The sequence below is a fragment of the Camellia sinensis genome, chromosome 14, assembly GCF_055761805.1.
Source record: "Camellia sinensis isolate YWXY chromosome 14, ASM5576180v1, whole genome shotgun sequence".
Taxonomy (NCBI): Eukaryota; Viridiplantae; Streptophyta; class Magnoliopsida; order Ericales; family Theaceae; genus Camellia; species Camellia sinensis.
The window spans coordinates 87,825,547-87,838,750 of NC_138974.1; the positions used below are offsets into that span (position 1 = coordinate 87,825,547).

Consider the following 13,204-nt stretch of genomic DNA (forward strand, 5'->3'; position numbering starts at 1 on the left):
TGGAGAAGATTAAAATTTGTTTCTCGTAACTTAAAAAATTTAAAAAATCAAAAAGTCATTATTTTATTTAAATCATATCATCTTATCTAAGTCAAGTCAAAAAGTATATTTATTTAGATAATCCCAAATTACTATTTAAGTCACATCATCTTATCTAAGTCAAGTCAAAAAGTATACTTATTTAAATAATCCCAAATCACTCCTAACTGCTCGTTTGGCCAAGATTTTGGGACTAAAAAAGCACAAAAAGATAAAATAAGCTATATAAGTCAATAAGACAAAATATCACTTTTTATCCATAATTATTACATTTTTTCTCTCACAAAAGTCAAAAAAAGTCCCAAAACAAAAATCAAACGAGGCTAAAAAAGTTGACTATATTAACCAATGTCAAACGACCCCTAAAAGTCAATTTATTATTTTTGTTATTTTTTGAATCACATCACCTCTTTATTTTTTATCTATTTTTTCAAAAAAAAAAAATTAAAAAGTCTACTTTTAACTTACTCCTAAAATAGGCCACTCAATTGTAATTTTGGATTGCAATTTGAAATTTTTTACACTGATATTGATCGAGTAGATTGAAATATTATATTTGAATATGTTTATATTCTAATTCTTTGCACTATTAAAAGATAAGCTGCTAAGGAAAGGTTCCTAGGATGCATCGCAAGGTCTTGGAGTTTCGTGTTGATCAAGGCCTCGAACGTGATCGAGGCCAAGTATGTTGATTATCTTTGTGGTTTAGTAGGGGAAGAGGTTGTTCCAGTTGGGCCTCCTAGTCAGATCCCAACCAAAAATGATGATGATGAAGTGATTATGGAGTGGTTGGACAAGAAAGAGGTTAGTTCAGTTGTATTTGTTTCCGTTGGAAGTGAGTGTTTTCTTTCCAAACAACAGATTGAAGAGATAGCTCATAGGTCACAGCTAAGCAAAGTGAGTATCATATGGGTTCATAGAGCAGAGAAAACTAGGGTTCTTCATGAGGTCTTACCAGAAGGGTTTTTGGAGAGGATTGGAGATATGGGTATGGTGGTAGAGGAGTCGGCCCCACAGGCAAAGATTTTAGGCCATTCAAGCATTGGTGGGTTTGTGAGCCACTGTGGTTGGGGTTCAACCTTAGAGGGTGTGATGTTTGGTGTCCCAATCATAGCCATGCCTATGCGCCTTGATCAGCCCTTCAATGCCAAGTTGGTGGTGGAGATTGGTGTGGGCAAGGAGGTCAAGAAAGAGAATGAGAATGAAAGGTTTAAGAGAGAGGAAGTGGCAAGAGTGATCAAACAAGTTGTGGATCAAGAAGATGGAAAGGAGGTGACAAGGAAAGTTAAAGAATTAAGTGAGAGGATGAGAGAGAAAAGTGAGGAAGAGATTGATTTGGTGATTGAGAAATTGGTGCAGCTTGTTAGGAAATCATAGAGCTTTGGCAAAATTTTCAATAAATTATACATTTTTCACAAAAGTTTCATTTAATAGAGGACAATGTGTGCTGGTGTGTAGTGGTAATTGTTGTTGAGATGGTGGTGTGTAGTGGTAATTGTTGTTGAGATGGTGAGTGAGGAGAGACAGACTATTGTGCAACAATTTGTAGTTGATTGATTTTACAATTTTACCCTTACAATAAAAGTGAAGTAAGAAAAAAATATTTTTAAAAAAATATAATATTGTTGGGACTTTTTAAGAATCAAAATTGTGTGGCAGTGTTCATATCAAACATTTTATGTGTTCTACATAATATAATAGATTAACACTATATTCGTAGGATGAAAATGATGTGTTAGTAGGACAAAATACAAATTTTGTGAAAAATTATGACTTCCTGAAAAAAAAAAATTAATAATAATAATAATTAAATTAAATTGATAGTTTGATATCAATAAAAATAAATATGATTGATAGCTTAATTGATGCATGCATTTTGTAGTTTAGGTTGAAAGATTTTGGTACTCTTGGGCAATATCTCAACAGTCCAAGGAGTGTACTCTTGGGCAATATCTCAACGGTTCCAGAGTGTGTTGACCAAATATCAAATATAACTATAATGTCCAGTCCAATTGGAGAATTTTTTCTCCGGTCTGATGCCCCAGGGACTTGTTAGCACTTAAGAGGATAAATTTGTTTAACAAAAAATGCATATCCTTATAACTTTAAGGTCATGTTTGTTTTCATAGATAAGGCATGAGATTGGGACTAGTACTACTATTTTATTTGTTTACAACTAGTGACTACGAATCCCCTGAATAGAGGGGATTAGAAAAATATTGAGATAAGGTGTTTAGGGTATGGAGATAAGGTGTATTCATAGATGATGTATTGAGATTAGATCTGTTGGGATTAACTTGAAAAAAACTATTTTGCCCTCTTGTTTCTCCTCCTACCTAATTTACTTATTCCACTCACTATTCTTTTTTTATTTTTTATTTTTTATTTTTCTACCATTCCTTGTGTCCTCCTGCCATTCTTTATATAAAAATAATTTAATATAAAAAAATTAATATTAAAATATAATAGTACAATAAATATTTATATATATATATTTATAAAAAATAATTTTTAATATTAAAATATATTAAACACAAAAGGTGTTTATAAAATTTTATATAGTTAATCGCATCATAGAATGGCAAAACAAACAAATATTTTTACTAGTTCGGTGGTTTTCAAACATACACAACTTTTCTTAATCAAGGTCAGCCCTGAGTTATTAGGGGGCTTAAGGCGAATTTTTTAAATTGGGCCCTTCATATATCATTACCCAAAAAAGAAAAAAAATTGTTTAGATAAAACAAAAAAGATAAAAATTTATTTCTATTACATTACAATTTAACAAAATTTAGATAACAAATATATATATATATATATATAATAGTTGAATTTCAATTAGTTAAATCGAATCTTTTTTTTTTAGCTTATCAATGCTATAATAACTAAAATTAATTAGGAGTAAAGATGAGAATTTTCGACACAACTCAAGCAATATATAAAATTAACAAGTTAGGGTTGACTATTTTTCAACATGAATCTAAGTATGATACGACTCAATAACAAGAATTATTAGTTATATATTTTAATGCTCATGACATTTTTTTAATAGTCAACCCCAACTTGCTATTGACATTTTTTTCAATAATAGTCATTTTTTTAATAGTCAACCCTAAATGCTCATGAGCAAATTTAGGGGAAAATTTTTTTAATAGTCAACCCTAAATGCTCATGAGCAAATTTTCGATGCCATGACTTTTTTTTAATCTTTTATTTAACTTCATGTAACTGAATAAAAAAGTATGTAAAATAATAATTAAGGCTAATATCTTTTTGTCATTTAAGATATATATTTTTTTGTTACCTATTTTAGAGTCAATCTAGTAAAAAATATATAGTAATAAGGTATAATTTTTTTAATTAGAAAAATGCAATTGAATTAAAATCAAACATTCTATGAATAATTTTATTTAGTAGAAATAAATTTTATAAAATTCAACTTATGGGGAAAATTTTAATCTCTCCATACACTTGCTAAGTTATTTTTAACTAAAAATAAAAGTTTTCGCATTAAACATCAATTGGACACGAATCAAAATAACACCATATGATAACATGAAAATAAATAAATTGAGCTAATATTGAAGTAATTATAGAATAACACGATATGATACACTCTTCTAGTTGAGGGTCCTAAGTTTTGTTCAAAATTGAGAGCTCGAGACGACCGCCTTAGTTGTCTCACCTCAGGACTGGCCCTGTTCTTAATCTCCCTTTTTCACTAACAATCTCCACATGACCAATTCCACCAAAACAAGTGGTGGATCAAGAAGATGGGAAGGAGGAGCGAAGGAAAGTTAAAGAAGTGAGTGAGAGGATGAGAGAGAAAAGGGAAGGAGATTTTGATTTGGCGATGGAGAAATTGATGCAGCTTGTTAGGAAATCATAGAGCTTTAGCAATATTTTCAATAGATTATACTTTTTCCACAAAAGTTTCATTTAATCCTACGAGAGGACCATGTGTGCTGGTGTGTAGTTGGAATTGTTGTTGAGATGGTGAGTGAGGAGAGAGAGGCTCGAGTATTGCGCAACAATTTTTAGTTGATCGATTTTACATTTTGGCCTTACAATAAGAAAAAAAAAATTTGAAAAAATATAATATTATTGGGACTTTTTAAGAATTAAAATTGTGGCAGTGTTTATGAGAGGGTAATTTATATATAAATTGGGCCGAGCTAGGTCATGGGCCGTTCATTGGGCCACGGTAAGAAGGGCTAGATAAAACGGAGCTTGGAGTTAGCCTGGTCCGGAGAACGCCTTATTATTATCCCGGTCCAAAAGAGCCTTGAAGTTATTCCGGTCTAAAGAAGCGTGGCAATTAGCCCGGTTGCCATACTCAAAGTTAGCCCGGTCATGGCATATTATGGATAGCCCGGTCAGAACCAAGCTATTTGTTAGCTCGGTCAGGACCTTGATGTTTTGTTATCTCGGTCTAATCACGCCAGGGTTTGTGCAGGAGGAACCGGGGTAAGAGCAGTGAAAGGAAGAACCAAACTAGCTATAGTTCGGTAGCCATGCTTACCTCGGTCATATTAGAGTCCGACCATTTTAAAACCATCTCACTTGGTTCAAGCAGTGAGGAGGGTGTTGAAGGATAAGCATTATCTTTCAGGAATGTGATTCCTAGGAGGAGTAAGCGTCCTACTAGGATTGTGCCACGCGAAACCTACAAAAGCTCATAACATCACCTATGGAGAGGTAACCCAACTTTGATTCTTGAACATACAGAGCTTTTTGTCTATTTGTCTATTTTGCTGACTTAGGCATCAGAGAGGTATCCGACACACACCCGCCGGCTAGCTCACGTTTGTATTTTCAAGGAGTAAAGCGACGTCGTACGGAGGAGTACAGACTTGATCAACAAGATTATACGAGAAGGTTTATTTCTTTCTCATACAATTGGCGCCGTCTGTGGGAATATTAGACTAGAACAAAACCTCTTGATCAAGCTTTTCCTCTTTATAAGCAATGGCGCACAACGAAGATTTGCCGCAGTCCGTCATCGACGGACAAACACCAGAGGGGGGTGCAAGGCGCGAAGGCCTACCTTCTATCCCTCCCATGGTAGACTTGGAGCCACAGCGACAGAATCCTAGGAGGGATGCAAGGGGGAGGACGCGGACTAACAGCCCCCGTCACTCTCGTTCACAAAGTCCTGACAGACAAAGGCGGAGGATCGATCCTCAAGTTCTGGAGGACCGCGTGAAGGAGCAAGATGAATTGATAAGGAAGATGGCGGCGGACATGAAGGCCATGAAGCGCCAGATCAAGGGAAAATGGGTGGCGACAAGAGTGGGGCGCAAAGGCAATGCGCCTCTTCGCCACTTAGAAGATCGTAGTAGGCATACCACGACATCGTAAGCAGAGAGTAGAAGCCTCAGGACGAGCGACACTCAATAAAGGACTTCCAGAACTCGTCACTCCAGGTCTGAGAGAACGAGATCATTAAGGTCTTACACAGAGGAAAGTACCTATCGGCCCTCACACACGTACCATACATCATCCGGGCAAACGGGGTTGCCTAGATCGACCGACTTACGGACTGTGCTTGAAGAAAAGGCGCGATAGAAGGAAGATGCTAGGACACGCGATCTACATAGAGTTTCAGCCCTTCAGCAGTTGTCCTCTCGGACGCATGGAAGTGTCGAGGTTGGGATGCCAATACCGCATCTTGCCTACAAACCAACAGATAAAGCGTTGGCAAGACCCCATTGCTCGCCGTTCGTTCCGGCAATTGAGAACGCACCATTACCCTCAGGCTTCATCCAGCCTAAATTTACCACGTACCAAGGGAAGACAGACCCTTACATGCACCTGAGCCACTTTCGTCAGGTTATGGCAGTATATTGACGGAACGAAATTTTAATGTGCATCCTCTTCCCATCAAGCCTTGGTGACCTAGGCTTGACTTGGTTCAAAAAACTTCCAGAAGGCAGCATAGCCTCCTGGGCGCAATTGGCGGAGGCATTCGTTACTAGGTTCAGAACGAACACCAAAACCCCGGTGGAAATTGATCAACTGCTCTCCATCGATATGGGCGAAAAAGAGTCATTAAAATCCTACAATAGCCGCTACTGGGAGACCTTCAACCAGATTGGGACTGCCCCACCAATCTTGCTATCGTACAGTACAAAAGAGGCCTTCCAGTCGGGAACAGACTAAGGGACTCAATCACTATGACACCGCCTCTCACGATGGAGGCCTTAATGGAGAGAGTGCACCAACACATTCGGGTAGAAGAAGATGGTGCCCGTGCTAAAGCAAAGTCTAGCACGACCGCAGTACTAAATAAAAAGACCGCGGCAAAGGTCAACACGGTAGAATGTCCGAACAAAAACGGACGAGGCAGGCGGGACAACTGAGAAGACCAGGATAAAAGATAGTTGAGAGTCCGCACTGCCATTACCACGGTATTCAAAAAGCCAATCTACCGAATTCCAAGCGAGATACACGATGAACCTTTCGTTAGATGGCCTGCGAAGCTAGGAGAGGCTCAAAAGGACTACGATGAAAGATCACGGTGCACCTTCCATAAAGAAAAGGGGCACCGCACTGAAAATTGTACACCATTGAGACAACATTTAGAGGAGTTGGTGGCGGCCGGTCACCTGGACAAATACATTGAAGGAGGGGCGCAGCCAGCCCCCCAGAATGACAACCACCTGAACGGAATGCCAATCGACGCCCCACCTCAAGGCGTGATAAACGTAATACATGGGGTATTCGAGCCTGAGCGCGTATGTGAGCTCAGGGGCATGATAAAGAAGGCTGATCACTTAAGGGAGGTATTAAGTGCCCAGCCCACCATTAAAAAGGGGAAAACAGAAACCACGAACGTCATATCTTTTTCAGATAGAAACTTGGCAATGATATACTGCCCTCACAATGATACACCGGTCGTCACTCTCCGAGTCAAGGATTTCGACGTCAAGCGGATTTTGATTGACCAAGGGAGCTTATGTGAGATAATGTACTACGACACCTTCAAACAACTGAAATTGGAGGACAAAGACTTGGCATCAACTGTGTCCCTCCTGATCGGATTCAACTCAATGCCAGAGTGGCCAGTCGGCAAGATCATCCTTCCAGTCAGGGCAGGAAGCGTCACAAAACAAGTGGAATTTTGGGTGTTAAAGGTCCCTTCCACTTACAACATAATCTTGGGAAGAACATGGCTGCATGCCATGCGATCGATAGCGTCATCCTACCATCAAGTAATGCGGTTCCCTAACGAAGTCAGGGTAATTGAAAAGGTCTTTGGAGACCAAATTATGTCAAAGCAATGCTTTGTCACAGTTAATGGCAGCCGCGCTGCCAAGGGATATGTTCATTCGGTGGAAGAACCTGAGAGTAATGAACTGTTCACAGATGTCGGCAAAGCAGCCGATCAAAAAGCGGTGGAAGACTTGGTAGAGGTAACAATAGATGAAAAGAACCCGGATAAATTCTTTTTGCTCGGTTCGTCGTTGTCCAGCAATGAGAGATTAGAGGTTTTGGAATTCTTGACCTCTAACATCGAAGTGTTCGCCTGGACACCCTATGATATGCCAGGCATTGATCCAAACTTCATCTGTCACCAACTCAATGTCCACCCATCTGCCAGACCAATCATTCAGCGCACTCGCAGATCGGCACTCTACCATGCCGAGATAGTGGCGGAAGAAGTGGGAAATCTGCTAGAGGTAGGAGCTATCAGAGAGGTGCACTACCCCAGATGGATTTCCAACACAGTCGTGGTGCCAAAGAAGAATGGCAAATGGTGTGTCTGCGTCAACTATAAGACAGTCAACAAAGCATGTCCAAAAGACAGCTTCCCCCTACCACGGATAGATCAACTGGTAGACCTAACGGCAGGGCATAACCGACTTAGCTTTCTTGATGCGTACAGAGGCTACCATCAGATCGCCATGTACGAACCAGACCAGGAGGTCACGTCCTTTACAACTCCAAGAGGACTGTATTGCTACAAGGTCATGCCCTTTGGCCTAAAGAACGCAGGGGCAACGTTCCAGAGAATGGTCACCAAGATGTTTGAACCGTTGTTAGGCAGAATAATGGAGGCTTACATAGACGACATGGTGGTCAAAAGCAAGGATGAGAACGACAATCTAAGGGACCTAGGTGAGATGTTCCAGATTCTGAAGAGGCACAAGTTGCGCCTTAATGCATCTAAGTGCGCGTTCGGTGTAAGATCTGACAAATTCCTGGGCTTCCTGGTGACCAAACGGGGTATTGAGGCAGACCCCTCCCAGATTGTAATGCCCTAAAAAAAAAAAATTAAACCCATCAATATAGACATACATCGATATATATAAAAGCTCCACATTCTTCTATTCAACAGAGTTTCGTTACAAAAAGTATTACATGTTAACAACAAAAGCAAATGGCCTAAAGGCTTACAGCTTTCCAAGCTAACACTTGGTTACAACAAAAGAGTACTAACTCATTTACACATTAAGCCTTTGGCTTGAATATACATGTAATACATCAAAAGGGAAAAGACAACAAAAGTCTGCCCGCCTCTAGCCTCCCAAGCTACGTCCTTGGAGATGGCATGCTACCTGTACCTGAAAATGATGTTCCCATATAGGGTGAGCCACAGCCCAGCAGAGATATACTAAACCAACTATGAGCAATGACTAAAAGATTAGCATTTGATAGATGGCCAACACCGATACATCCGCATATATCACGTCACAATTTCATAACATACGAGTCTATGTCACTTTCCATTTTCCATCCTTATTTAATAGATAAGCATACTAGCTATATCAACACATCAGCAGATAAACATCTTACGCATCAACAGATAAGCATATAAGCTGTATCCACACTTCACTAGACAAGCATATGAGCTGTATCTACACTTCACTAGATAAGCATATGAGCTGTATCTACACTTCTCAAAGATAAGCCTATGAGCTGTATCTTCACTTCTCTAGACAAGCATATGAGCTGTGTCTACGGAGTTCATCCCCCATCTCCTCCAATCCTATCCGGTTTAGAGGTACATCCCCCATCTTCCCCTAAACCGCGGAGTACATCCCCCATCTCCTCCTCTATACACAATGCATATAAACACAAAGGTTCTATACACAATCAATCAATACATAAAATTAATGTATTCAATCCACCGTCATACTCTATGGCACATTCAATCGATTAGTTTTAGTTTGCCTAATCATCATGCATTGTCTACAACAATCACAACTATCCTCCACCGATAGCCCAAAGCAATTATTTCTAAGCAGAAAATAAATGCACAAATGGATATTAAATCAACATTCCAACTAGGTGAGTGATAAATAATCCAACTACACCATTTTCATCCCATGACTTCCCAAATCAATTCCTCATTTCTCATAATTAATTATGCAAATTAATTAACCAATGTAATTAAGGCATTTTCCATAATTTACATTACAACCCTTAGGTTCCATTTTCATTAATGTCTTAACATTAATTTCACATTTTCCATGCCAAACATGCATCTAGGTTTGATATAGTTAAAACCCCAACTCTTGTAAATTTACACAAAAGCCCCCAAACTTTCACATATTACTAAACCAACCCCAACATCTCAAAATACTAAAATTTAAAGACAAAGTTCATAAAGAGGAGTAGGATATCCTTACCTCAAAGTTTGAGCTCCAATGGAGATGAAGACAAAAATCAAAATGCTTCAAATTTCGAAATTTTCAGATTAAAATGTAGCCCTCGACGATCAACACAACTTTCGTAAAGACCAAAAGTGAGCAAACAACTCCTACTAGATCAAATCTAAGAGAGAAGGGCTGGTTTTAGAGTGAGAAGTTCTGAAAATGGCTTTTTGGAAAAGTAAGAGAGAGAAAAGATCTTGAAAAAGTGATCCAAAAGTCGGATCTCGGGTTTATATAAAAGTCGCCCCGCTCGAGCGTCAAGCTCCCCGCTCGAGCGTCATTCACAGACTCCCGCCCGAGCGTCAACAATCCCACTCGAGTAGCGGATACACACTCCCAGAACTTTTACAGACAGGTCTCCTGCTCGAGCTTCCAACTCCCCGCTCAAGCGGCACTCACACAATCCCGCTCGAGCGGCCAATCCCACGCTCGAGCGTCGAACACAGCACAGGAAATACTGGATGGGTGAAACTCCCGCTCGAGCGCCAAAACCCCCGCTCGAGCGGACAGGTCAAAAATCTGGGCAACTAGTTTTGGTTTCTAATCTCAACCGACCTGTAACAAATCTTCCCAACACATCCTATAACTCAAATACAAAGTAAGAAAGGATGTACACCAGGTAATAATCAACTACTATCATCCACGGACACATGTCCGGATCACTGTACAATAAGGGTAAACCTGGGACCGCTATACATATTAAAGCTATTCAGGATCTAGAGAGGCCTAACTCAGTAAAAGAAGTGCAGCATCTCACCGGCATGGCAGCTGCACTCAACTAATTCATTAGCCGGTCGTCAGACAGACTATGACCATTTTTTTTAGCATTGAAAGCCAAGTTCGAATGGGACGAAGAATGCGACCGCGCTCTGGAAAACTTGAAGGAATACATGTCTTCTCCACCACTGCTTGTCACCCCAATACCTGGAGAAGAACTCTTCCTGTACCTGGCAGTCTCTCAGTACGCAATTAGCGTAGTGTTGGTCCGTGCGAAAGGAATCCAACATCTGCCCATCTATTATGTCAGCAAGACATTGCTGGGCGCCGAAACGAGGTACTTGCCATTGGAAAAACTAGCATTGGCCTTAATGATGGCCTCAAGGAAGTCGTCGCACTACTTTCACACCCACACCATAGTCGTCCTCACAGCTTTCTCATTAAAAGTTTTGTTTGAGAGGGCGAACTTTTCTGGGCGAATCTTGAAGTGGGCAGTAGAGTTGGGACAATTCGACATCAAGTTCCAACCCAGAACCGTGATAAAGGCCCAAGCTTTGGTAGACTTTGTCGCAGAATTTACCCCAGGAAGTCATCATATCTGCCCAGTCGACCTGACTAACGCAACCGAACTAGGGATGGAAGTTGACGCCGAAATAGCGCAACCCCTGGTGCAGGATACTCTGTCGGACCCCAAGGCAGACCAGAGTAAAGAGAGCAAGGCAGAAGCGAACCATGCTACACCAAGCCAAGACTCACCAACAAATAAAGACTTGGTTCAATCAGATAGCGAGGGGCTGACAGCAAGTATGGACCTTGAAGAAAACACCAGCAACATCCTTGACCCCATGGCATCATCTGATCCCTCCACTTGCTGGAAATTGTTCATTGGAGAGATGTGGAAGTTCTTTGTGGACGGAGCATCCAACCGGCATGGTGCAGGACTTGGCATAGTCCTTATTTCACCAGACAGCCTGGTTGTGGAGCAAGTAGTCAACCTTGGATTCCCAACATCAAACAACAAAGCAGAATATGAAGCGCTTCTTGCAAGTCTCAAATTAGCATTCTACATGAAGGCCACCGAGCTAATGGTCTACAGCGACTCACAGCTGGTGGTAAACCAAATTTCTGGCGACTACGAAACAAAGGATGACAGGATGGCCAAGTACCAAGAATTGGTCAGAACAGAGATCAAGAAATTTGAAGTAGTAAGGATAGAACAGATTGGCAGGGAGAAAAACAGCAGAGTAGACGAACTAGCAAGCTTTGCTTCAATGGCAGACACATCCATCCCTCACCCACTGCTAATTGACTACATACCAAGACCAAGCATTGAAGACCCCGAAGTAGAAGAGGTATGTTGCGCCGAACTAGGTCTCTCATGGATGGATCCCATCATACTGTTCTTAAAAGACGGCGTCTTACCGGAAGAAAAGAAAGAAGCCAACAAAATTAGAGCAAAGTCGCAGCGATTTTGGCTCTCCCTATCTATGGCATTATACAAAAAGTCTTCTCAGGACCTTACCTAAAGTGTGTCCACCCCAGCAAAGTGGAAGCGTTCTTGTTCGAGATACAAGAAGGCGTGTGCGGAAGCCACCAAGGAGGAAGATCGTTAGCCTACAGAGCCATTTCACAAGGATACTGGTGGCCATACATGCAAGCAGACTCGGAGAAATATGTGAAGAAGTGCGAGAAATGTCAGAAGTTCGCACACCAAATACATCAGCCAGCCAGAGAACTCCTACCATTAACCAGCCCATGGCCCTTCGCAATGTGGGGCTTGGACATAGTAGGACCACTTCTAACAGCACCCGGTAACAGGAAGTTCTTTCTCGTGGCAACAGACTACTTTTCAAAGTGGGTGGAAGCAGAAGCATTGGTATCAATCAAGGAAAAAGATGTGAAGAAGTTCGTCTGGCAGAATATCATTACTCGATTCGGCGTACCTAAAACCCTAATATCAGACAACGGCACTCAGCTTGATGGCAGAATGTTTAGAGGCTTTTGTGAAGAATACAAAATAGAGTTCTGCAATTCTACACCGGCATATCCCCAAGCCAACGGCCAGGCGGAAGCGTCAAACAAGGTCATCTTGGATGGACTGAAGAAAAGGTTAGAAAGAGCAAAAGGCAAATAGGCTGAGGAACTTCCTCATGTTTTATGGGCCTACCGCACCACACCTCGACGATCAACAGGAGAAACACCATTCTCCTTAGCCTATGGCATGGAAGCTGTAATCCCGCTAGAAGTTGGCCTCCCCACAATTAGAAGTGAAAATTTTGATCCAGACTTGAATGGAGAAGCCATAGCATTGGAGCTCGACCTCGTCGAAGAAAGAAGAGAAAAAGCACTGGTTCACATTGTCTCATACCAACAAGAGTTATCCAGGAAATACAACAAGACAGTACATCCAAGACAATTCAAAATCGGAGATTGGGTACTGCGCAAAGTAATGGGAAACACCTTGGTCCCAGGAGATGGCAAATTAGGGCCTAATTGGGAAGGACCTTACAAAGTGGTTAGATTAGCAGGAAAAGAGGCATACCACTTAGAAGACGAGGACGACAAAGTAATTCCTAGGCCACGGAATACTGCCAATCTCAAGTTATGTTATTTTTAGCTTTTTCTTTTAAGTATATGTAATTTTTTCTTTTTTCAATAAAATAAGTAGCTTCTTTTTCAATATAGTTGTTTTCTTCTGTAAGAGATTGTTTTTGTAAGTTAGGGGCATTGAAAGCAAAATTGGCCGGAATAACCAACTATGCACCCTCCTAAGCCCAGGATAAGGATCC

At 40.7% G+C, this 13,204-nt stretch overlaps 1 pseudogene; it reads left to right on the forward strand.

The window, feature by feature from the left end:
- Window positions 1-639: 639 nt before the first annotated feature.
- Window positions 640-1,416, forward strand: LOC114308799 (flavanone 7-O-glucoside 2''-O-beta-L-rhamnosyltransferase pseudogene; annotated as a pseudogene).
- Window positions 1,417-13,204: the final 11,788 nt, after the last annotated feature.